Below are 27006 nucleotides of genomic sequence, written 5' to 3' on the forward strand. Positions count from 1 at the left end.
AGAATTCACAAGAATTCTGGGACAAACCATTCATTTTGTGTGGTTTATGTATACTGTATGACTCACTGGGCAGGGCATGGCATATCAGCAGAAGAACAGACAACAGATGGACTACAGCAATTACTGTATGGAGACCGATGGTGGGAAACAGAAAGAGATGGAGAGACGAGATAGATCAGTACTGGGAAACAGTAAATTGGTTCAGCAAGGCAAGAGATAGAGCTACCTGGCGGAAACATGCTGAGGCTTTCGTCCAGCAGTGGACCGACAATGGCTGATGATGATGATGATGACTCACTGCACAATTTTCCCAATTTTGAACAGATGTTAGGAATCAATATCACAGGCATCAAGTATAGCACATGCTTGAGCATATTTTGCATTGAAAATCTAATCATGTTGAGGTAACGTCTGGCCCTGTTACCAACTACCGAGTTACATCACTGTATGCCATACCGATCTCCAGATATTGGGGAAAAAGAACACACCACCACCCACCCCCCCAAATGCAAATCCGTAAAAATAATTCCTCTTTTTTCTGCAACTAACACTGAAATTGAGCCCTTTTTTAAAGGTAAAATTACAAAAGATCAACTTTTTTCAGTAAAAATGTAAATAAAATAAGACAAATTCACAAGAGGTCCACTTTTTAGCCCCACGCCCCCTCCCCCGAAAGAAATTCTGGCTACATGTCTGTGCCCCTTTTAACCAAATCTGTTTTGATATTTTACTTACTGGTTCTGTTCATTTCCTTGTTTGCCACAGCCACCTGCTTCTGTAGAGTTTGATTGGTATCTTATCTTCTCCAATGTCCTTTCTGAAAGCTGCTGTTGTAAATAATATATAAAATGTAGTTCAAAGTACCAGTATTTCAAATCATTTCAATCTGAGTAACAAAATATTTAATATGTTTATTAGTATCCCTACACAAACTTCATCTACACTGTAAATTTAGTGTTTAGATATTAAACACAAAATCTAAACACCGGTCTGTTCTCATTTTTGAAACATTTAGATGAAGTTTCTGTTTAGGGCACTCGTGTTTAGAATTTAAACATGTTTAGATTGAAATGAGTTTAGGATTGAAATAGTAATTGTGTTCAGCATTATGAAATGTTTAGATTTCATGTGTTTAGGAATGAAACATGTTTACACTATACATTCAGGATTTAAACATGTCTAGATACTATACTAGTGTTTAGAGATAAAACACAGCCAATTGCAAAACATGTTTAGATGATAGTGTTTAGATACGATATAATCATTCGTTCACCGAGTAGTTATGGGACAAGAAGGTATACTGACTGCAAGAGTATAATATCGAGAAATTTGTGGGTAAAAAAGAAAAAAGATGTCTGATTTCATGATCAGGTATCCACCCCCTGTTCAGCCACGTAAATAGCCGTCGCTGTGGTGTGGAGCTTCTATCATGACCTGGTTGTACTTGACAGGAATCTATAAGCTTACTCATTATACTCTATACATTCTAACTTGAAGCTGTACGCGCATGCATATCTCTAATAATGTACATGGAGGTGCTACAACTTTACAATAACCACTTGATCATGAAATCAGACATCAGTTTTCTTTCTTACCCACAAATTTCTCGATGTACTCTCGCAGTCAGTCTGTGACGATACCTTCTCCACGCATGCCATTTTGAAATTATTCTTTCATATCACGTGACTAGTTAGGCGGTAAAATCTTAAATGCTATTAAAACCTAAACATAGTGCTCTAAGCACGAAGCATGTGCACTGTTTAATTCTGACACACAAACGTTTAAACATGTTCAGCAGTGTCAAAAGTGTAAATACGTTTTCTACTAAACATTGAACTGTTTTGTGTTTACATTGTTTTCGTGTATTCAAGAAGTATTTAAACACGCGATTGGAAGTGTCACATTTCAAAACACATGGCCAAATCATTCAATGACCAAGCTGTTTAGAACTTTATACGTTTATGATCTAAGCATGTAGAAAAACGATGAATCATAGGATTAAACACGAAAAACACTTGTGCTTAGACTTTAAACATTCACTCGCAAGTGTTTAAAACCTAAGCACCAATTACCTCTGAATTTACAGTGTACATAAATTATGTAAACACACATCTTTACTATGTAATTCAACATGCACAGTAAAGATGTGCACATCAATGATACTGCATGTCATTTAGAGCTACTTTAAGCATGTTAAGCAAAGGCTTTTGGGATTTCCTAGTATACTATATCGAATCTGTGGTGTTTACTTTCTGGGGAGCAGGAGGACACAGACCCAAAAGCCAGGAACTTTCCCCTTCCCTATAAAGCCCCCTGTTATGAGTTGTTAATGACTCAAGGCCAACACCTTTTACCCAAATTCACTTTAGAATGCACAACAAAACACCGTGTAGTAATTTAACAATATCTGAATCTTTAATCAAACGTAAAGTATTATTTATAATGATCTGGGGGAATTCCAATATGATGTCATATCTACTTTACATAGTAGTATGGAATTCTTAATCCATATCCCTGACTTTGTTTACTGCGATTGTGTGGTAAAGGGGATTCCCAAAATGTCATCACACACCAACTCCTGCAAAGGGGATCCCCATCTCTCATATCTCTCATGACATAGCTTTAAACTGTAAACAAAGCTTTAAATTGTAAACAAAGATAAATGATCAAATCAAATTACTCAGGGCTCATCACACCCCCATACAAATGAGCTGTCAGTTAACACACAGCTTCATTAATTTCCAAACTTACTCCAAAAAGGTTGAGATCTAATGTAGGATCACACAATGTCTATATGCAGTGGCCTATGTGGCACTATAATGAATGCAACTAGAGCGGTTCTCGGCTTTCGCGGTTCTCGGCATTCGCGGTTCTCGGTAGTGTGGGTTGGTCCGTATGTGACGTTTCTGTTCAGAACCTTGTGTGACCCTGCACACCCCAAAAAAAAATCATCCGCCACCACTGGTTATAACAAGGGCCTTGTAAATGCAACTGGTGAGACAGAGCCTCGAATGACGTTTGTGTTTTCAGTCTGATTTCAGTTCCCTAACAGGTACAAAGTTTACGCATTATCATTAGGCCTACCAAGTATTGTATGTCCTATAATCTCTTATGTATGACATGGATCTTTACCATGATTGTGCAAGCCAAAAATATCATTTCAATACCCCAAACATGCGTTAAAAAAGACCATGTTTTACACATGCAACCTCAAGTTTAGACATATAATTTAATTTTCCCTAAACCCTCATGCACGGGAAAAATCATGCCGCCACCATTGGTTATGACAAGGGCCTTTTAGGGTGCACACCAGTAAATAACCCCACTGACTTTCTGTACAGACAGGGGCCGGAAAACAACTCAGTTCTTCAAAACTTCCCTTTCTGCAAGCAGAAGGTCAGATGACGACATCCATTGTAAAAATTAATATATGGATTTCAGGATTTTGTTTCCAGAAATATTGTAAAAAGTTCAACCTATAACCCATACAGCTAACGCCACCTCACAAACAGCTTGGTGTTTCTGAAATGTAACACATTTTGAAAGTCGTCATAAAAAGTCGGATCCTGCTAAATTTACACAGACAATCTAATTTACAGGCCTAAATGATGATTAAATATGAATCAGGGCCTAATAGTTGCCTTTTAAGCCTTTTCTAATGTATTACATTAAGTCATATTGCACATTTCCTCGTTTCAAATACTGTTTTTTTCCCTTCCAGGGTGTAGCTAGACTTCTCCGTACTCCACTTGCCAATTGTGCTTCTGGCTATTGCATTTAAGCTTAAAACTCCGATTATTATTTGTGCACAATTGATAGATTTTCACATCTAATCTTTTCAGTCACCGACGCCCTCTGTTTGTTAGCTTCCCAAGTGGACTACTGACTTTGGATTGCGGATAACTTTTTAACACGGATTCTATGGAGAGTTAGGCCAATTTCTGGCCTAACTAAAATTGGTCATGATGTAATGCATCTTTAAATGAATCTGGCTTGTGATTGGTCCCCCAGATATCGTTATTGATTGAACAAATTCATCAGGATCGGTAGAGTAAACTAGTAAACCAGAGTTCGTAGTATCTGATCCAAGAAAATGCACTTACTGTGTACGTTTCAACAATTACTGTTGTCTTTGTCAACACTTGATGAGGAGTGACTGCAATCTACTGACAACCAACGCTAGAGGGATATGTAAAATCAGGCGGTTTTTGGCGATTTTAGCCATTAAGCCCCCCCACCGCATAAATCTGAAAGCCCTCTGAGCCCCCCTCCTGGAGACGCTATTGCAAAATCAATGGAGAGAAACGATACTACCGTGTTTCTTAATAAAATGTAGCGGGGTACATCAGGCAACTGTGAGAGCCAAAAAGGCCTCAAATTGAGCAAAGAAATACATTAATTTTCACGTGCATTTCAACCAAGACGCTTCATTAGTGGTATTCGCCCTTAATGTCATATTATCATGACCGTTTTATTTTGTTTTATGTTAAGGGCTGGGGTATGAACGTTTGGACAGTATTTATTGTGGGACATTAGAGCACATCAGACATATCGAATTGCATTCTGAATACTAAGAATGTCCTGATATCAAATAATTTTGATTTTTTGAAATTCGCAATGTAATACACATTTTATGACAAATCTTTAAAAATTGATATTTTTGATATGGCCGTGCGTCGTGAACTGGTGTTCTCAATAGGGTGGTGTTGTTTCATATTTTAGTAAAAAATGACTTATTTGTAATAAGCAAGTACCTTTAATCATTTCTAATGCCATCAAATTTACATTCATTTTAAAGCCTATAGTGTTCTCCTTAATTTGATACCAAACATAATATTCTGAGGTTTTTAATTAAAAAGTTGTAAGTAATTAAGTAAACGAAGACGCAGGGTGGTGCAATTGGGATACGGAATTGGGATACGGCACCATGTAAAGTCTATGGGAGAAATGAGCACTCTGCTCATCAAGGTTTTTCTATATTACAACAATGAATAAAGTCTTTAAATAAGATACTGCCTAAAGGCCTAGAATCGTACTCTTTAATTTGGTACCAAATTTGATATTCTGAGATTTGAAATAAATAAGATTTAATTAATTAAGTAAACGAAGATGCCGGGTGGTGCAAAATTGGGATACGGCACCATGTAAAGTCTATGGGAGAAACAAGCATTCATCAGTTCATCATGGTTTTCTACATTACAACAATGAATATACTAAAGATCTATTTGTTTTGTAATTAATTAATTAATTTTAATTAATTAATTAATTAATTAATTAATTCTAATTAATTAGGCTAATTAATTATATAATTAATTAATTTTAATTTTAACTTAACACGGATCTTGGGACACCGAAATCTGAAGACAACCATCTCAGGTTTTTTTTTAACTGCCATAAATCAATTGTAATTGATTTTAACAGGCCTGTATTAAATAGCCATTAAATTAAATTAAATAATTAAATAAATTAATTATTAAATAATTATCTAATAAATAAATAAATAAATAAATAAATAAATAAATAAATAAATAAATAAATAAATAAATAAATAAATAAATAAATAAAACAATCTCAGGTTTTTTTAACTGCCATAAATCAATTGTAATTGATTTTAACAGGCCTTAATTAAATAGCCATTAAATTAAATAATTTAATTAATTAATTATTAATTAATTATCTAATAAATAAATAAATAAATAAATAAATGCTACAGACCAAAATTTAATATTTGCTCAGCCTCGTTCATAATATTGGAATTTTAAAATTGGACATTTAAAATATATATGCACACATTTATATTATAAATGATTATATTTTTTATAATTGCTCACTCACTGCATGTGAGCTATTAAAGAGTGTCAAGAGTAATACAAATTCAGGTGAATTTGGATAAAAACAACACAGAGCCCGAAACATGCAACCTCTCTGGATAGTATATAAGCAACAGAGCCTGAAAGTATTGCTAGAAAGAATCTGAAGTGAGTTAAACTTGTGGTGAATACCCATGATACCTGTAGTTTTTACATGTTTGAAGTCAACACAAGCGATTAGTTCTTTTAATTTTTTTAACTGAACAAAATTTACGTCTTTTATGTCGGCATGTTTCGGTGTACTGACATCACACCACAGAAAGTACCCTATTTAGGTGTAACCTTATCAAAGTAAACATTTTAGGATGGTTGTTGCTTGCACTTTACAACATTATTAATGTTTTTAAGAATACACTAAGATTTTAGTATAAAGAGGCTCTTTTAGCAATTCAAGTATTATTTTTGTATTTTCCTCAAATTTTGATGGAAAATTTTGTAACATGTCATTCCGTGTATCAAAAAAGTACATCAAGTAGGGGTAACCCTATCAAAGTATACATTTTTGGGTGGGCTATTGCCTCTACTTTGCACCAATAAGGTTGTTTTTAGATAGGTGCTATGGTTTGATGTTACATGTTTTTGAGGAGGTGCTACTTTTTGACAACTTTTTCATGCATATTTGGATTTTTACCTGATTTAGACTTACCCCTACTGAAAATTGGATGCCATTTTTGGAAAGATTGGACTTTTTCCATTCAGAAAATGTTTACTTTTGCTATGATAGGATCTATAATTTGGAAGTTATGAATGTTTGAATACAAAATGATGCGCGATCCTAGAAATTTACTAACGAAACGCAAAGGACTACCACTTCAAGACACACGGCCATATATAACAGTCCTCGAAGTAAATTTTATAAATTTAATGATACATTCTTTAAGTATATGTAGCTGGGAGGAAAGGCCGCCGATCTATTGAAAATTTTGACCTTTCATATTGAAGATATGGATCCCCCCCCCCCAAAAAAAATAGGTCTTTTTGGGAAATAAAATCCATATCTTCAATATGAAAGGTCAAAATGTTCAATTGATCGTCGGCTTTTCCTCCCAGCTACATACACTTTAAGAATATGTCATTAGATTTATAAAATTTACTTGAGGACTGTTATATATCAAAATTTGAAAAATATCAAATTTTAATAATTTGTCATAAAATTTGCATTATATCGTGAATTTCAAAAAAAAAAAAGAAAATTATTTGATATGAGAAAGACATTCTTCAGTATTCAGAATGCAATTCGATATGTCTGATGTGCTCTCATTTCCCACAAAAATACTGTCAAACGCTCAAAACGCTCATTCCAGATCCCTTAAGTATATGTCATATTACATGTTTCACATTTGTACGATTTTAAATAATTCTTTATCATGTTTATAGGACATGCTCTGTTATATTTTTATATCCTCTTTTCATTCTTGAAAAGATAGATCATGCTTTTTATTTCACCCATTGGGTATTTCTTTATTAATTTGTGTTTATATGGCGATTTCAAGTGGGATAATAACTCCTGGATGACGTAAGCATAATGTTGATAGATTTAAATATCATTATAAATAGGCACTTAATAATAATGATATTGAAATAAATTGATAAATAGATAAATTAATAGATAAATAAATAAAAGATATATAAGCCTAGATAAATAATAAATAAATGATAAACTAGGAGTAAATTGCAAACATTAAAAATATCTTAGAGCAAATGAGCATTTAATAAGTTTTTGCGACAAATATTTTGCCCCTTCTTGTACGTTTTATCATTATTTTATCTTTTACTAATTTTTTTTGGGACATGCTCGCTTATTTATTTTTTATGTGTTCCTCTTATCATTTGTGAAGTATTTCTTTATTTTTGTTTTAGTACAAGTGATCACTGAGTATGTTTAACTGTGGAAATATCGGTAGATAAGGTGTTTTTTATTTCACCCTTGAGTATTATTTATAAGTGTATCAACATACATTTCACATGTCATGATTTTTCATTGTTTTATTTTAAAGCAATTCTTTATTGGGGTGCATGCTCTCATATATTAGGTGGTTTTTTTCATGTTCCTCTTGTCATTCTTGATAGATGGCTGTTTATTTATGTCGCGTGTTAAGTATTTTTTTAATTTTTGGTCGAAGTATATAATTATCATCAGACACATGTCACATTTTTATGTATGATTTTGCATTATTTAATTTCAAATTATATAATTTTTTAAACGTACTAACGTAGTTCTTTATTTTTGTTTCTGTGAATATCATCCGAAAAGTAGGCCTCCTGCACATTATGATTTTGCCTTGCTTTATTTAACTCTTTACTGGGGTGCATGCTCTCTGCTGGTTTTTTTCATGTTCCTCTTATCATTATTGACAAGATAGCACCTGCTGTACGCTGTTGATTTATTTCGCCCTACATTAGTTCTTTACTTGTGTTTTTAGATTTTGAAGTTTATATCATGATAGCACACGCTATGTTTTAGAGCAACCGCATTGTCGGGTTAAAGACAGTTCTTGTTTTAAAGCCTGAATACAATGTCAACATTCAGTTCGTTCATAAAATATGGCTATTTATTTATGTCGCGTGTTAAGTAGTTCTTTATTTTTTGTTCGAAGTGTATAAATATCATCAGACACCTGTCACATTTTTATGTATGATTGTTCATTATCTAATCTTAAAATATATAATTCTTTAAACTTATTTCTTTTTTCTGTTTCAGTGAATATCATCCAAAAGTAGGCCTCTACACATTATGATTTTCCTTGTTTTATTTAAACTCTTTATTGAGGTACATGCTCCTCTTATCGTTATTGACAAGTCATCACATGCTGTACGCTGTTTATTTATTTCAGCCCTCATTTTCTTTACTTTTGTTTTTAGATCTTTAGTTCTTTATTTTTGTTTCTGTGAATATCATCCGAAAAGTAGGCCTTCTGCACATTATGATTTTTCCTTGCTTTATTTAACTCTTTACTGGGGTGCATGCTCTCTGCTGGTTTTTTCATGTTCCTCTTATCATTATTGACAAGATAGCACCTGCTGTACGCTGTTTATTTATTTCGCCCTAAATTATTTCTTTACTTTTGTTTTTAGATTTTGAAGTTGATATCATGATATCACACGCTATGTTTTATACCAACCGCATTGTCTGGTTAAAGACAGTTCTTGTTTTAAATCCTGAATACAATGTCAACATTCAGTTCGTTCACCTCACAATGCGGTGCGATGTTATATAACTGTATAAATTGCAGGGTTGCCAAACCCGCGATGTAATAGGCCTAGGTCAATAGGATGAGTTTTGAAGATTTTCCTCGCGACAATTTCCTGTCCTATAGACACCAATTGATGGTTAAGAAAAATATTGCATGACTTTTCAACATTGGCTTACGCGACTTCTGGTAGTTTTTTATCTCATAGAAACCAACGGTTGATAAAAAAAAATATTGGGCGACTTTTCAATGATTTGACCCAGCGGTTTGCCCTCATTTGTTTGGCAACCGTGGTCTGTGTTAAGTGAATATATTTCGGTAAGAAAATAATTATCATAGACCATGTAGACAGAACGGACAATAGTCATAGGCGCTCTCCTCCATTTTGAGAAATATACTTTTACACACACACTACATTTAATGATCAGCCTTAAAGTTTTACCTTTTAGTGGGTTAAGCCAAACCTAAGTGGATGAAATATAAATCAACACTTCTGGCACTGATTGGTTTCCGTAGTTGTTATATGGAATACTGAGCTGTCTGTAGCTACAAAATTGTCTGCAAATCGGCTTTTGCCGGGCCTCTCTTTTTTTTCGTTTTTCTCATTAAATTAGGGTCCCGTTCAAATAAAAAATAAACTGGTGTCTAGATGTAATCACAGTTAACACACCAGGAAAATTATAGAATATACAACAACCTAGTTACACCTGTAGACTGCGAACAAACATGCACCTGGCCAGACCTGGCCGTAAAACAAAGTGTTCTCCCTACGGATACCCTTAAGGGTCACACAATTATGCACAACTACCCTTAGACAGAGAAAACTAAAAAGGACAATGACACAAAGTGTTTTGCTAATCATGATGACAATCAAACAAGTCACCCTTTATTATGCACTTGGAATTTGTTTCCGAATCATTACCAATTACCTCTGATCTCAGCCGAAACACACAAGTATATTCTCATATATAGAGAAACCATAATTGAAACAATTGGAATGCGATGGCTGCTATCGTATTCCACATCACAACAGCGCATGACCATAGTAGAGTGTTCCAATTTGAACTATTAATAAAGAAATAGAAATAGAAAAAATTTTCCCGATGTTGCTTGTTTGATTGCTAATCAACAATGATAATCAAAACATGATGGCGCCCAACGTCTCCACGAGACGGCGACTCCCATTGGTTCATGGGCCCTGCCAACAACAACAATTGCCCAACAATGACCACCCTGGAACAATGAATCATCCCTTTTCTCAGCATGGGTAAATGAGTTTTACATTTGCTGCGCCTTGTAAAACTGTATTATACTCATAAATTCGATGTCCGAATCAACTGAAATTTTGGAAATAAGCTTTTATCATGGATATCTATTGAACCATGCAAAGGAAGGATGATAGAATCAAGAAATGCCCCTTTTAAGGGATACTGCACACATTGGTGAATGCTAGAACATGCCTGTTGCATATCATGGAGAAATTCTTGCAAGACAGCTGAATTATGTTTTTCTTGCAAAAGGAATTAATGATTTCAACTTGCCATGTATTGAGTTGTCACTGTGGAATACTACCACAGTAGCATGATATTCAAACTGCAAACCATATTAAGGGATCTAAAATGAGCGTTTATTGCGTTTCGACAGTATTTTTTGTGGGACATGAGAGCACCTCAGACCTATCGAATTGCATTCTGAATAAGAAGCATGTCTTTCTGATATCAAATAATTTTCATTTTTGAAAATCACAATATAATACAAATTTTATGACAAATTATAAAAATTTGATATTTTTCAAATTTTTGATATATAACAGTCCTCGAAGTAAATTATATAAATCTAATGACATATTCTTAAAGTGTATGTAGCAGGGAGGAGACGCCGCCGGTCAATTGAAAATTTTGACCTTTCATATTGAAGATATGGATTTTTTCCCAAAAAGACCTAATTTTTTTGGTGTTTTGGGGAAAAAAATCCATATCTTCAATCTTAAAGGTCGAAATTTTCAATTGATCGTCGGCTTTCCATCCCACCTACATACACTTTAAGTATAAATCATCAGATTTATAAAGTTTACTTCAAGTACGGTACTGTTAAATATCAAAAATATCAATTTTAATGATTTGCCATAAAATGTGTATTAAATTGCTAATTTCAAAAATCAAAATTATTTGATATCAGAATGACATTCTTCGTATTCAGAATGCAATTCGATATGTCTGATGTGCTCTAATGTCCCATAATAAATACTGTCCAAACGTTCATACCCCAGCCCTTAAAGCTCTGAGCCTGACATTGGAATTATTCTTTTTTAAGCTTACTGAACAAATCTTGCAGTCTTGAAAATTGAATTTCAGGACAAACAAGTTTGTACATAATATATCTGCTTGTTCATTTAACCAAATCTGTCTTTGATATTGTACTTACTGGTTCTGTTCATTCCATTGTTTCCCATGCAGCCAACTGCTTCTAAGTTAGTTTGACCCCTTTCTTATCTTCTCCAATGTCCAAGTTACTGTTGTATAAAATTGTACAATAAAACATTTTCTGATTCTGATTTGTTTTACAATGTGTATCAACACCCCTCCCTATGCATCCAAAAAGTACTGCTGTTAACCATGGATATCAGAAGCAGTTCAAATATGTAACAATATTTATGACGAATAAACAAAAGATTTCATTTCTGCCATTGGCAAAATTGTGCAGCTGCAACGCGACGGCAGACTGCAATCACAGTAGTGTGGAAAAATTTAACCTTGAATTGAAACCTATATTTAGCCCTTTATCACTGTTAATGTACACATTGCTAAAGTACATGTGTACTTGACAAGGGTGTCCCTTACATTTTATTGTAAGCAAAACCAAAAATATATTTGAAAAGAATAAACTTGTACAATTATTCTGATATGACAAAATTGTCTTTTTTATTGAAACCATTAACACCATGCTGGATTTTTTGGCTAAATATGAAAAGAAAAATCAAATTTACAAACAAGCTAAGTAGTTCAGAATCAGCAAAGCTTGAACAATTACTCGCACAAAAATTACCACTTTTTACAGTGCATGGACCTACTGAAAGAAAGTTCATGCTTCATACCAACGTACAGGTGAGTATATTGGGTTATTCCAGATATTACAGGCAATTTTTTTTTTTCAAATTGGGAATTCCCCTTTTTTTTTGGATAAAAATTTTGGTTTGGGAATTCCCCAAAAATTATGGTATTCTTTGTATTCTTAAGGGGATGAGTGCTATTAATTTATGTAATAGCCCATTGTTAATACATTTATATAATCAAAGAATATATTGCACCAGCAGAAGTAAATTAGTAATTTTTTGGATTTGTATGGGGCTAGTGCAATAATAATATAAAGGGGGGAAGCAATTTTGGAAGGTTAAAAGGGAGTGGGGCAAAATATTCTTGGAACACATGCACTGGGGTACCTTTTATAAAAGACAGCTTAGGAAATAGTACAGAAACATTCAAAATGTCCTGCTCGTCAGACTCGCATTATATGTGATGCGATCAGGCGAAATCAGTCGGAACTCGGTAATATTGATTTTGAGATATAGCCAAACAAAGGAAATATTTCTTTGTTTGTTTTGAAAAGTCTTTAATTGTTCATATCTTTAGAACTGGTTGTTCAATTTCAATAGGATTTTCTGCAAAATCCAGCTTTGTAATGCTTTTTACTATCCTATAAGAACTGAAAATTTAATATTTCCGAGTTCCGACTAATTTTGCTTGATCGCATCACATATCTAGTCCATTTCAGGTTTGCTTCTTTGGTTCCTATAAAACAAACAAGAGCACCAATGGCGCTGTGGCTCTACGCTTTTTTGTGGGAAAGCAATTGTTCTTGGAGTCGAATGCGCAACAGGTTGGTAGCTTTATGGAAAGGTTGGGTAGGTCGGTCAATTTTTTTAAACCTTCAGTTTGAAAAAATTCCCCACAAATATTCAATACGGTCCTTGAAACTCAATGCGGGGGTCACTCTTCCTCCGCCACATTATTATTTTTTGCAGCATTATTATTTTTTGCAGCATTACTATTACTTAGTTGCAAAATCTGAAAAATTCATTATTGTGCAAATTACTACTGAACCAGCAAGAATAATTTGTTCTGCAAAATTTTAAAATCCCTTTTTTTAGTATTTGAAGCTTTCAACAACTATAGAAAGCCTTGGCAACTACCGGTATTAGAATTCATCTAAATTGACCTCAGACGACCCCGAAATGACCTCCCAAAAATTTGGCTCTAAATGGTGACCTCAGATAACCCCGAAATGACCTTCCAAAAATTTGACTTCAAATGTTGACTGTACCCACCAAGTTTCATGCCCATAGGACAGTTTTTAGTAATTTGACCTCAGGTGACCCCTGACTGACTCCGAAATGAGCTTCCAAAAATTTGACTCTAAATGTTGACTGTACGCACCAAGTTTCATGCACATACAACAGTTTTTAGTAATTTGACCTCAGATGACCCCTGGGTGACACCGGTTGACCCTGAAATGACCTTCTAAAAATTTGACTCCAAATGGTGACTGTACCCACCAAGTTTCATGCCCATATGACAGTTTTTGCTAATTTGACCTCAGATGACCCTGGATGACCTCAGGTGACCCTGACCCACTAACCAATACAAACTTGTTCTGCCTGGGGTCAAGATGCACCCACCAAATTTGAGGAACATGCGACCTCACAAAATTTGGCTCCAAATGTTGACTGTATCCAGTTTCATGTTCATACAACAGTTTTTAGTAATATGACCTCAGATGACCCCTGGGTGACCCCAAAATGACCTTCCCAAAATTCTGATTCCAAATGTTGACTGTACCCACCAAGTTTCATGTCCATACGACAGTTTTTAGTAATTTGACCTCAGATGACCCCCGATGACCCCAAAATGACCTTCCCAAAATTTGACTCCAAATGTTGACTGTACCCACCAAGTTTCATGCCCATACGACAATTTTTAGTAATTTGACCTCAGGTGACCCCTAGGTGACCCGGATGACCTCAGGTGACCTTGACCCACTAACCAATACAAACTTATGCTGGGGTCAAGATGCACCTAGAACCAGGGATCTATACGATGATTTTGTTTTTTGGGTGGATCACCGCATAGGGATTTTACACATAAAATACACGTAACCCACACACAACGCAATTGAATAACAGACCAGCAGTGCCGCTTGGTTACCAGTTGTTCTCATTTATGTAATCAGCAATTGGATGTTGACTGTATCCAGTTTCATGTTCATACAACAGTTTTTTAGTAATATGACCCCTGGGTGACCCCAAAATGACCTTCCCAAAATTTTGATTCCAAATGTTGATTGTACCCACCAAGTTTCATGTCCATACGACAGTTTTTAGTAATTTGACCTCGGATGACCCCAAAATGACCTTCCCAAAATTTGACTCCAAATGTTGACTGTACCCACCAAGTTTCATGTCCATATGACAGTTTTTAGTAATTTGACCTCAGGTGACCCCGGATGACCTCAAAATGACCTTCCCAAAATTTGACTCCAAATGTTGACTGTACCCACCTAGTTTCATGCCCATACGACAATTTTTAGTAATTTGACCTCAGGTGACCCCGGATGACCTCAAAATGACCTTCCCAAAAATTTGACTCCAAAGGTTGACTGTACCCACCTAGTTTCATGCCCATACGACAATTTTTAGTATCTTCCCAAAATTTGACTTTAAATGTTGACCCACCAAGTTTCATGCCCATACTTGTTTTTAGTAATTTGACCTCAGATGACCCTGGGTGACCCCAGATGACCTTCCCAAAATTTGACTCCAAATGTTGACTGTACCCACAGTTTCATGCCCCTACAACAGTTTTTGCAAATTTGACCTCAGATGACCCTGGATGACCTCAGGTGACCTTGACCCACTAACCAATACAAACTTATGCTGGGGTCAAGATGCACCTAGAACCAGGGATCTATACGATGATTTTGTTTTTTGGGTGGATCACCGCATAGGCATTTTACACATAAAATACACGTAACCCACACACAACGCAATTGAATAACAGACCAGCAGTGCCGCTTGGTTACCAGTTGTTCTCATTTATGTAATCAGCAATTGGAGCCTACAAAATGTGGTGCATTTATAGTGTACGGTACTAACATGTGATATCGGGAATTGACACAAATTTTACGGTAAAAAAATCAGTCATAGGCCTACACAGAAAGGATAAAATTCGAATTGAGAAAATATTGTATGTGTGACTTGTTGTACTAAAGATGCATCCACCCACCAAGTTAGAGGAACATGCTTCCCTACTATGCTAGTCTGAGGTGCTCTGATGATATACTCTGACGATAACACTCCGATCGCCATGCAATCTAAGTTTTGTAGGCCAGTGGGACAACGGAATCACTACGTGAACGAGCTACTACTACACAGACAGACAAACAGATTCTAGTGAATTAAATAGTGATGATCAGTTGTAGCAACTACAAATTTCGAATTGAACCACCACCCTTATGCAGTGTTTGTGACCAAAACTTACAGCATAACAGCATTACTTTATCAAATTCGGAAGACTGAACATCGGCACTATCGCCGTTTCATACAGTCACTTCCGGGTCCATTTTATCACTATCTGCGCCATCAATCCATTTCAGAATCCGAATTGATGCAGAATTTATCCTCATCTATCAAACAGAGCTATGTGAGACCCCGGATATCAAGAAAGGACGCACCGTTTTGCGCATGCGCATAGTAGTGATTTCCCGACTTTGAGCATGCTCATTTCAGTGATATCTCGACTTTGCGCACGTAATTAATTAAGATGCGCATTTGAACGAATTCCCTAGTTTGCGCAGCCGAATTTCCGATTTTGAGCAGCGTGCGCAAACTGGTAATTTCTTTGATATGCGCATGCTCAAACAGCCGAATTTCCGAGTTTGAGCAGCCTGCGCAAACTAGGAATTTCCTTGAAATGAGCATGAACGTATGGAGCGAAGTCAACACGTAAACAACACTTGCATCATGATCACGGACAGTACAACTGTCAAAACGGAGGAAATTATTGCTCTGAAGATTTAATTTTGCTTTCTATCATCAGAATTGTATATTATTATTATTATTATTATTATTATTATTATTATTATTATTATTATTATTATTATTATTAGTGTTATTATTATTATTATTTATTATTATTATTACCGGTATTATTATTATTATTATTATTATTATTATTATTGTTATTATTCTTATTATTCTTCTTCTTCTTATATTATTATTATTATTATTATTATTATTAGTGTTATTAATATTATTATAAATATACTGTGGTTTTATTATTGATATTAGCCGGACTATTTGTATTATATTATAAAAGTCACATTGGAGAATTTAATTTGTTTATACGCCGTAGAAGTGACGTCATAATCGGATTAACTACCATAGCAATAGATGAATACAATTTTTGAATAGACCGCCCTGCACTACAAGCAGATTGCACTAATCACCTGTGTATGTCAGCAAACATAGATTGGATACAATACCGCTCTATCTTACAGGTGCGAGTAATCAGCCTTTCTTTGACATCTATGGTTCAATGAATCGGTACCGCGTGAACGTTGTAGTGCATGGCGGTATAGTCAAAATTGTATTCATCTATTGCTATGGTAGTTAATCCGATTAACTACGTCACTTCTACTGCGTATAGGGCCTATTATTATTCTCTTTCTTCTAATTATGTATTTATAATGTATCTTTTATCTATTTATAGGCTGTTTATTTATTTATTATCATAACATATTTTATCATTTATTGACTTATTATTATTTACTTAGTTGTTCACCTAACAAAATTAGTACCATTTTGGGGAACTATATTGGTTATAATAATAAAATAATGATAAACGATACAGGAAAGGATATCATAACAATTGTCCACTTGACAAGGTGATTAGCGCAATGTCACGTTATATAATAGGAACAATAGCTGAATGGCTAGGATATTGAATTCTTTGGTATTAGTCATTGACTGGTGTGCTATTATTAATCAATGGAATCTGTATAATATACCGTATATGAAATCAATGGATTCTATAATATAACCAGATTCTTATCATTGATAATTTTTTTTTTTATAAATCAGCCATCTTTCATTTGTATGAAAATGTTTAATAAATCATAGACAGTAACACGGTAACACCATGGCTGTCGAAAGATTTTTAAAAAAGTTTAAAATGAAATCACACTTCTAAGCCCCTTTAACATGTTTGAGTATATTGAGGGATAGTGCTTATAGCACTAAGAAAAAAAGAAGGAAGGAAGGAAGGAAGACTGTCCATTCAGTCTTTCCGATATGCCGATTTTAGATGAAAAGAAAGGAAACAAACGAATCCGCCCTTCAAAATATAATAATTAGCCCGATTTTAGATGAAAAGAAAGGAAACAAACGAATCCGTCCTTCAAAATATAATAATTAGCCCGATTTTAGAAGAAAAGAAAGGAAACAAACGAATCCGCCCTTGAAAATATAATTAGTCCGATTTTAGATGAAAAGAATGGAAGAAAAACAAATGAAAGAAAGAAAATCAGTTCAAAACTGTTTAATATTATACAATAACTCATAACATCCATGCTAAAAAGACAAAACAATGTTTTGTTAAAACATATGGAATAAAATTAAAAGAAAGTCACTGAGAGAGAGAAAACAAATAAGAAAGAAATATAATTTAATTTTCTAATTTGAAAAAGAAAGTCACCCCTTTACAAAGATCTTAATTAATTATCTAATTAAAGGATGCTATTATACAGTCTACAGCCTGACCATGCACACGGCATAAAACGACCAACTTCGGTGCTTCCAAATCTGGGTATTTGATATATCCAGATATGGAAGACCTATGTGGGCGCGTGAACAGGAAAAATAACGAGTTATGAAGTTTAAAATGAAATATATATATTATCACTAAACGCATTATATAATGCAATCACTTTGTAAACATGTTTGAATGCTGAACATGTTTGAGTATATTGAAGGATAGTATTTAGAAAGAAAGAAAACAACACACCAAAAAGACAAAGCAATGTTTTGTTAAAAATGTGGACTAAAAAGTAAAAGAAAGTCACTGAAAAGAGAAAATAAATAAGAAAGAAATATATTTTATTTTTAATTTGAAAAATAAAGTCATCCCCTTATGGATGCTATCATAGGGTATACAGTCTACAGCCTGGCCATGCACACGGCATAAACGACCCACTTCTATGCTTCCAAATCTGGGTATTTGATATACCCAGATATGGAAGACCTATGTGAGAGCGTGAACAGGAAAAATAACGAGTTATATGATGTTTAAAATTAAATATATCGCTAAACACATTATTGCAATCACTTTTTAACATGTTTAAATGTTGGACATGTTTGAGTATATTGAGGGTAGTGTAGAAAGAAAGAAAGAAAGAAAGAAAGAAAGAAAGAAAGAAAGAAAAGAAAGAAAGAAAGAAAGAAAATACAGGCTAAAAAAAGACAAAAATGTGGAATAAAATTTAAAGAAAGTCACTGAAAGAGAAAACAAATAAGAAAGAAATATATTTTATTTTCTTATTTGAAAAAGAAAGTCACCCCTTTACAAAGATCTTAATTAATTATCTAATTAAAGGATGCTATTATACAGTCTACAGCCTGACCATGCACATTGCACACGGCATAAAACGACCAACTTCTGTGCTTCCAAATCTGGGTATTTGATATAGGGCCTACCCAGATATGGAAGACCTATATGTGGGCGCGTGAACAGGAAAAATAACGAGTTATGAAGTTTAAAATGAAATATATATTATCACTATAACGCATTATATAATGCAATCACTTTGTAAACATGTTTGAATGCTGAACATGTTAGAGTATAGGGATAGTATTTAGAAAGAATGAAAAAAACACGCTAACAATTTTCCACCTAGTAGAATTTGGAAGACATTTGCATACCCTATTCGAATTAACTTTCAAACTTTCCTCTTTGAAAAATGTATACGGGTCTGTAGGAAGCGGCCATATAATTATTTCCAATTTGCATACAATGCAAGAATAAGAATTAATATACGAAACTAACTATAAATTGCACACAGGTGACAAATGGAGCAGAAACTGTGTCAAATTATGTCAATCACTGATTATATCTTGTCTCATATGAGAACTGTTATATCAGGCTCAAATATCGAGTGGCCCGTCGGGTCAGCATTGTTGGAAGTTATACTGGCCCAATGCAAAATCCACTGGCGCAGGGCCACCGGACCACCGCTTAAATCTGTCCCTGCCTATACGGGTGAAACTGATAATTGATAATTTAGTTATTATCAAATTTACATTCTAAAGTTATTATGTAGGCCTACAGGCGAATGCCATGTTGCATTCGTGACGTGAACATACTATTATTCAACAAAGAATTAGGCCTATTTATAAGCGCTTCGACCATGTTGACCGTGTCCAAACAGGGATTTCCCTTTTAATAAAGGAGCACCGCGCAATGCCGCATGTAGAATAGGCATATCCATTGGTATATATTCAAAATAGCTGTCAATCATCAGAATAGTTAGATTGTACCCTTTTTCATAAATAAGTACGTGATTAATATTATAATAAATATATATCAGTAATTTGCAAAGAAAAAAGACAATCAGGGGGTTAGCGACCTTTAATTTATTCAAAATTTACCATTAATGGCCAAAGTTGACCTTCCCGTTTTCGGCTTGCGGCTAATCACGGCGTATTATACAATTGAATATATGAATACAAAAGCCACCCAAGTCCATACTTTGGCCAAATTGAGTCAAGCATGGGAAAGTGTTGCTATACATAGGCCTGTCATATGTATGAAAGAACAACTCAAATTCATCCTCTGTGTCTATTGAACATCTATAATACCGCGTGTATGTTTGTAGGATTGGGTGGGGTGTGTGGGGGTTGTGTAAGACGGATGGGTGTGTATTTTGTATTGTAGTTTTGATATGATAAGCCTTGGAATTTGGTGGTATAGGCCTATATGCAATGCCAGAAAGAACCATTTATAGACATGAAAAAGATTTTGCAAAGGCCAAAGAAACATTGCCATCACTTTGCAGACATGATTCAAACGCTAAACATGTTAGTATGATAGTGTTTACTAGTCATTTACATGTATATTATCAAAATACATGAACATTAAAATAAAATGCGTCTGCGTGAACAAAATATTTAACGAGAACACGAGAAAGAACTTGAAGATGAGGAAGAAGAAAAAAGAACCATGAAAGAAAAAGAAATAAAGAAAAAAAAATAGAAAAAGAAAGTCATGCATAAGTTTTCGAGTTCAAACATTCCGCCTTGAAATTGTTGGCATAATTAGCGGATTAGTCCGTGATTGACAGGCAAGTTACAGAAATTAAGAAAAACAAAGCGAATCATGATCAAATAACTGTCAATCATTTACAATCAAATCAGATTGCAACTTTTTTTCAGAAATAAGAACGATTAATGTTATAATAGGCCTGGTGTTTGCTAGAAGTCAGCACTGATGTGTAGAAAGTACATGATAAACGAAAGAAAGAAACATTATATATAATAACAATAATAGAAACTAGGTGTATCTGAAATTATCATTTTAAGGCAAGTCAATTCCGGGAGTCAATTATTGGTAATTGGTATCATGCCAGCCTGATCGTGCAAACGATGAACTGGGCCACTAGCTTCCAAATCTGAGTGTTTGATATACCTAGATAGGGAAGACCTATTATGTGCGCGCGTGAACAGGAAAAATAACGAATTCTGGAGTTTAAAATAAAATCAAAACCGGCCCTATATCACTTAACACGTTATTGTCGATCAATTCGTAAACATAATTAAATGCTAAACAAGAAAGATTTCCCTGTCTATTCCGGTGATTCCAACCATTAAGTTAGCCGATTCCACGTGAAGCTTTGACATTGTTTAGACATAAATATGTCAAAAATCCGCATGAGGCAGTGTTGAAAAACATTAAAACGATCGTAGGCCTACATTTAATGACTTCATCTCTTGACCCCGGGCTCATGACAGTTGCACACCATTATCAAATTGAAGGAGAACAAGAAAGATAGAAAGAAAGAGAAGTAGAAAGAAAGAAAAAGAAATATAAGAAAAAAAAAAAGAAATTTAAGAAAAAAAAACAGAAATTTAAGAAAGAAAGACAGAAAGAAAATAAATAAAAAAAAATAATCAAAGACAGAAATCAAAGAAAAGAAAGAAATGAAGACATTAAAGTCATAATGTACGATCTTATAATGTGAATTTGGTTAATTTTTTCAAACCTGATTTTTTGCATATTTGTAATGTTTACACATGTCACAACTTGCACCTAAATGGAATCAGCCAAATTTGTTGTGTTTGTAGGTAAACAGAGCAAAGTTCGTCACATAAAGTCATAATTCAAGAAATTATGACTTTATGTCCGCCCACCATAGAACTGCGTGTTAAACGGCCAAAATAACAAGCAGTGTTTCTTTCACGTTACCTCGTTATTTCAGCTCAAAATGGACAGAAACCATTCCCGATCATTATTACTAGTATTATTTCAGTATTCTGAGTACATAATGACAAATTTAAAATTGGAAGGAAATCGTACATTAAGCCTTTAATATGGAAAGAAACTTAAGAAAGAAGGACACTCGAGGAAAGAATTGGAGGATTTGAGCTTTTCACCAAATGACCCTGCATGTACGTAGGCTATATAGGCTAGGCCTAATAATATATCGAGCTGTAACCCATGACCGGGGAACTCATCACAGTGTGAGGAGGAGATGGTCCAGAACGCCGATGTAACCTGTCAATCTTAATTATGGTCCTGAAAAAACCCAAAATAGTATGTTTTGTGTAGACCACAACTTTGTTCCAATACGTATGCTCCTTTAAGAAAGGACTCACAGGAAAGGATATACTTATAGACTTTAGCATTTCAAAAATTTCACCAAATGACCCTATACTATACTACACTCCTCAAAAGATTTAAAGGATCAGATGAAAAATTATCAGCATTTTTGAAAACAAAGGATATGATGGATGATAATATTATTGATAATTGTGCTTGATCTTTCAAAAGGCAAAGTAGCATAGGGCCTAAAAGTAGGCCCTATAAGACTCGTGATCATGACATGACACTCGGCTAAGCAAACTTGACTTTCAGTAGGCCTACGTGCGTTTTTCACACAAGCACGATCCGAAATTATGGTTATAATGATGCATCCTATCACACTAGCCTATACACAAATCGGATAATCCACTAAGTATTTTGAAATGAAATGCTCAAATAATATTAGTAATAACTACAGATAATAACTCAAAAAAGCCTACATGACAAGGTATTCAAGTGAAATATAAATAACCCTTCTGGCTATTTTAGTCTGAATATGACATTATCTCTATATTTCACTATCCAACATTTAGGCCTACCGGCTATTTCATCAAAAGACTCTACCATCAACCTGTAAACCTCGGCATGCATAGATGTAGGCATAGGTGGAGTGGGAATATTTGTGTGTAGGCCCAATATACTGGTCCCGGGATAGGGCCTATATATACGGTATATATATATATGATATATCAAAATGAATCGATGCACGCAAACGGTACTGTTTCTTGTTTTGTTTTTAAAAATTTTGTTCTTAACAATTTGCCATTCGTATAGTCTTTGAACATCATCAGAGCTTTCAACATGGTTAAAATCTACTAATTTATTTATTTATAAAAACGACTGCAAAAAGAGACTAGGTCGTGCGCAAACCAGGAAATTCCCATGAATGCGCAGATGCTCAAAACATAGATTTCCCGAGTTTGAGCATGATGCGCAAAACATAGATTTCCCGAGTTTGAGCATGATGCGCAAACTCAGGAAATCCCAAAAGGACGCAGCTTTTAAGAGCTGCGCATATCAAGGAATTGCTGGGTTTGAGCAGCTTTGGGATGCGCAAACTCATGATATCACCATTTCCCGCATGCGCATTTTTCTGCGTAAACTCATGAAATACGGTATATTACATACATGTTTATTCCGCAAAATTGTAATTTTTACAGATTTTCAGAATTCCCAACCCACGCTGTAGAAAGCGGTGCCAGACAAACAATGATATTTATTTATTTTATTATTAGAACATACGCTTTTATATCAGCGGCACACGTCTACCCGACGGTGCGTTCACAAAATTACAAAGTAAAACAAGAAAACACAATAAATCAACAAACATAAAACATGGCAAAATGTTAATGAGTACAATATTATCGATCCACTAGGCACAATCCCATTTACATGATCACGAGCAGGAAGCGGTGCAATGGCAAAAGCGGGAACCTACATCGTAGGTGGAGGGCGCGCATTTAACAAACATACCAGAGCACAAGCATTCAAATATGGCTGAGGAATAAAGTGTGATTGTGACTTGTGGAACAACAAATTTTACTCCAATACAAAACATAATTTACACAGCAATTACGCAAAATGTACAATGTACATATAAAAAATTAAATTACTTGCATGGCTATCTTAAAAACTTAATTTGTGAGTTCATTACGTAGTAATGAATAGCCAGATGTGACCTTCGCTGTCGAGACGTTGTTTTCAGGGTTGTTAAACCCGCGATTTGGTAACCCAATTAGGCGACTTTTGAAGATTTTCCCCGGGACAATTTCCTGCCCCATAGAATACAAAAAAAAAAAAAAAAATTGGGCGACTTTTCGATTATTTGACCTGCGATTCGGGCTGAATGTTTTTGGCAACCCTGGTTATTTAGCGTTAATTTAACTAAATTACTACGCCGCTGGTCTCTAAATATTTTGAAGTGTTGTCCCATGGTAACAAAACTCCCGAGAACTCAATAAACAATCTGGACAAAGGAATCATCCAATCACGTTTCTATCCATGTGAGATCACCGCAAAAATTCATGATAAAAGGTCACTTTCCAAAAGAAAAATAGTGCAATCCGTCAATTCCCGCCATGATCTCACAACTTAAATTACTCAGACCAAAATAATCTCTAGCGCATACAGGGAACCAAGCAAAACGATAGAAATGACTTGTTTCTCATGACGACTTTTGACTTTTCTCACTTCAAAATAAGTACTTTCCCCACCCCAAATTCACTTCTAAAGGAGTGCAATCGATTGCTAAATAACTAAGCAAACCTTGGAACGTAATTTCAAAGCCAGATATCATACACAAAAGAAGCCTTAGCATAAAAAGCCCGGTGGGTTCAGTCTTCACTGACAATGTGTACGCATGATGGTTCCAATTAGGGGTACTTTTCAAGAAATGTCCGCGGAATTTTCGAGGACAAAATTGTTCGCGACATTGTCCAAATTAGGGGTGTTTTGAAGCAAAATTTTCCTTGAAATGAAACAAAGGGTGTATTTCTAGGACTTTTGGCCGCGTTTTACCGCTACAGTTTTTGTTATTGTCCTCATTTAACCGTGAAATAGGGGGGGAAATTCAAAAGCGTCCTTGAAATGATAAAATAGGGTATTTATTTCGGAAAAATGTCCTCGATTCCTCGTGATAAGGGGGTGAAATGAAAATCGTCCTCAAAATGATAAAAATAGGGGAGGTATTTGGGGCAAATTGTCCTTGATTTCAGCATAAAATAGGGGGTAAAATTGCTGCAAATGTCCTCGATTCCCCGTGAAATAGGGGTCATTTTCAAATCCTGGAACGGTCATACGTCCTACCCGTAATACAAACTGAACCCACCGGGATAAAAAGCAATAATGCAAGTGGCCAAAATATGTAGCAAAAATACAGTCCTCACTGACTGCAATGACTAAGGCTCACTAGCTCCGCTAAGAGCCAAAAACAGGGGGAGGGCACAAGGAATTTTTTGGCAGGTCAAAAGGGGGCAAGTATTTTTGGCAGGCCATTTTGAAATTTGCCCACCATAGGAGATAGATAATTATTGCACAGTTCCTAATGGAGCATTATTAGTTTATGCCACCCATATCCATCTTATCAACAATTCTACAAATATCTTTTATACCAGTAGGCCTACTCCAGGTTAAAAAAATTATTAATATTATGCAAAGACTTATCATATTTAGTACTTGGCCTACCAAAGTTGAAGAATATACTGATTGAATAATTTAGTTATTCCAAAATTTTAATTACAAGAGAGCATCAATAATAATTTTAATTATCATTATTTTTTAAATAGTGTCTTTTCTGTAGATTATTCATCCAGTTAAAACAAAAGGACAAAATTTAATCAAAAACTGGAACTTACATGTTTTGTTAACACAACATTGCATCCAGTGAACGGACATCATCAGGTGACTGTACCTATCCCACAATGCACTGAGATCCCACATCCCTCAACACCTCAGCATTGAGGACGTTATGCAACCAACTTCTTCCAGGGCCAGTTTTTACTTGCATTTTACACAGAGTGCTCAGCAATATTGGTTGCGATTATCTACTTTTCTGCACATGCCAACAGTGCGATAATATTCATTTGTGCATGATCCTGCACTTGAAGATTTCACACCACCAAATAGTATATATGGTTGTGCGCCCTTGAATTTCAATTCTCAGAAAAACCCATTGATTCTGAATTTAAGCATTAAAATGAGCAGAACTTTGCATAATTTTAGCCAAATTTGGATTGGTCATGATTGGTAATATTAATTCCTGCAAGTGTACCACAGATGGGAGAGATCGAATAACTTTTAATGATTTTAAGCAGCCTTTTCTTTACAGAAACACCGGCATGGTTTTGCCTGAAAAATAGGAAATTCCCAGACATCGTAGACTTTGAGGGCCAGTCGTAAAAAAATAATGACGGTCAACCTATATTTTTTTTTTTTTAACCAGAGGGATCAGGCAAGGGCTGATTTCAACCATCATAGCTGTCGCTTAAAACTGAGTCGCTCCTGTGAAGAAAAAATGATGTTTTCTTAAGGCAAATTTAGCACATATCTCTATGGGACTCTGATTTGGTGGTGTGAGATCTGAAGGAAGGAAAGAAGGCATGTGGGCGATAAACACAGACTACTGCAGACTATTACTAGGAAACAGGCAAATATATAGATGAACAAATTTTATACTTAGTTCTCTGGGTTGATAGGATGAACAAATTGTAATCGTTATCCTAATACCTATAGATTAAAATCTTCCGCAGATGCACTGGTTTTTTTTGTTTTCTTCAACATTTATGTTCGCTGGCTGCTCTGGGTAAAGATTAAAATTTGTTCATCCTATCAACCCAGTGAACTAAGTACAATGTATATAATATTCAGGCAAATATATAGTCCCAGCATGAAGTGTGACACCCCCCCGGTCTTCAATATGAAATGGATATGGTATAAGTGTGGGGCTGACACATTTCTAAGCTATTGATGTATCATCTTTACCATTATAACTCTTATTGTTCTCAGTTGTTTTCTTGGTACCAATTCAGTACAGACTGAAATATTCAAAGTGAAGGGTTGAGATGTGTGATTGATGAAATAGAACTTAGAAGATTGAATATTTCAATCTGCACTCACAGCAGACTTAGAAGGATTGAAGAATCAATCTTTCAGACTGAATTTTCAATCTTTAGAATTACGGTAAGAGAGTGGAATTAAGACTCAAGAGAGTACAGTGTGTGTATTACGCGGGGGGTACTCAAGTTTGGTTTGGGTAGGGGTGTGCCTCTGAGAATTTGAATGTGGACCCATCAATATGTCAATTTTTCAAGAAATTTGGACCCATCGATATACCTAAATTAAAACATTTTCAAGACAATTTTCAAAAAGTTTGGCTACAGTGCGGCAAAATTGGGCCTATTTTCCAATAAATTGAGAAAATTTAAAAAAAGGACCCATCCACATACCAAAATTGGCCTAGAAAAAGGGCCATTGATATACCAAAAGGCCAAAAATGCTTAACTATATTTTGAGTCTTTGTTCAATTAATTCATATTAAATATT

At 34.9% G+C, this 27006-nt stretch overlaps 1 long non-coding RNA gene across 1 annotated transcript; it reads right to left on the bottom strand.

Annotated features, from left to right (window-relative positions):
* Positions 1 to 735: 735 nt before the first annotated feature.
* Positions 736 to 11695, bottom strand: LOC140163911 (uncharacterized). Its single transcript, XR_011860430.1, has 2 exons — positions 11486 to 11695; positions 736 to 827 (listed from the first exon to the last, which is right to left on the bottom strand). It is a non-coding gene; the product is annotated as an uncharacterized lncRNA (long non-coding RNA).
* Positions 11696 to 27006: the final 15311 nt, after the last annotated feature.

The sequence above is a fragment of the Amphiura filiformis genome, chromosome 11, assembly GCF_039555335.1.
Source record: "Amphiura filiformis chromosome 11, Afil_fr2py, whole genome shotgun sequence".
Taxonomy (NCBI): Eukaryota; Metazoa; Echinodermata; class Ophiuroidea; order Amphilepidida; family Amphiuridae; genus Amphiura; species Amphiura filiformis.